This window comes from Mus pahari, chromosome 8, assembly GCF_900095145.1.
Source record: "Mus pahari chromosome 8, PAHARI_EIJ_v1.1, whole genome shotgun sequence".
NCBI lineage: Eukaryota > Metazoa > Chordata > Mammalia > Rodentia > Muridae > Mus > Mus pahari.
Genome location: NC_034597.1, coordinates 60,013,626 through 60,014,705, shown reverse-complemented (window position 1 = coordinate 60,014,705; position 1,080 = coordinate 60,013,626).

The window sequence follows — 1,080 nt, the reverse complement described above, 5'->3', positions numbered from 1 at the left end:
AGAAGAAGAAGAAGAAGAAGAAGAAGAAGAAGAAGAAGAAGAAGAAGAAGAAGAAGAAGAAGAAGAAGAAGAAGAAGAAGAAGAAGAAGAAGAAGAAAGAAGAAGAAGAAGAAGAAGAAGAAGAAAAGAAAAAGCTATGAGCCTTGGTCCTGTGAATGCTTCCTGAGGTGGGAGGTGTGTTTATCTCTTGAGGACCATCTGTGGTCCTGAGACCTGAGACCCACAGTGAACTTATAATCTATGTGCTTGTAAGTTTCACAACATAAACCATTCTAGTGCTGTCTCCCAGACAGAAAAAGAAGTCTTCGGCAAGTCTAAGTGTTTTTCTCCATCCCTGTGTCCACACTGTGTAGGTCAGTTGAAGGGGATATATCCAATATCACATGAAGATGCTTACATTCTTTTATTTACAAAGGAGTTTCTAGGATCAAGACGAGAGTGAGTACCGGTCTCCCATTCTGAAGGTAAAACAGGGGCCATTTCTCACCCATTTCTCTGCTTGGCATTTTTTTTTTTTTCCTTCTAGCCATTTCTATTGGAGACTTGTCATGGTATTTCTGTCGTCTTTTAGTACCTTAGATGTCTCCCAGGGGGTGGTGGTGGTGGTTTAGGAACCAGCCAGGGGGCACAGTTGTGTGCCCTCCAGTGACTTTACAATAAAGGGGTTTGTATTTTGCTGAGTGCAGGAGTCCACTTAGAACACCCCAGGAATGGGGCTGTCTCACATACCGTTCATGTTTGAAAAGAAGTGGAGTCCTGGGGAAAGTCACAAATGCTCAGCCCAGAGGGCAAAGCAGCATATGCCCAGAGCAAAGCTGTGGATCACACAGGGCAGGGCTCGTTGAGGATGTCAAGAGGTTGTGAAATAGAAATGAAAGAAATGTCTGCTCCCTCAACCTGTGTTGCAATGTCATTCTGACATCCCCAGCCTCAAGCCAGCTTGCCATTTGTAAAATGCTGTCCAGATACAAAGGAGTGTCTTGCAGCCATTTCTGAGTGCTAGACACGTCTGTTATTGCTAGTTCATTGGCTGAGAAAGGAGGTGTGTGTGTATGTGTGTGTGTGTGTGTGTGTGTGTAT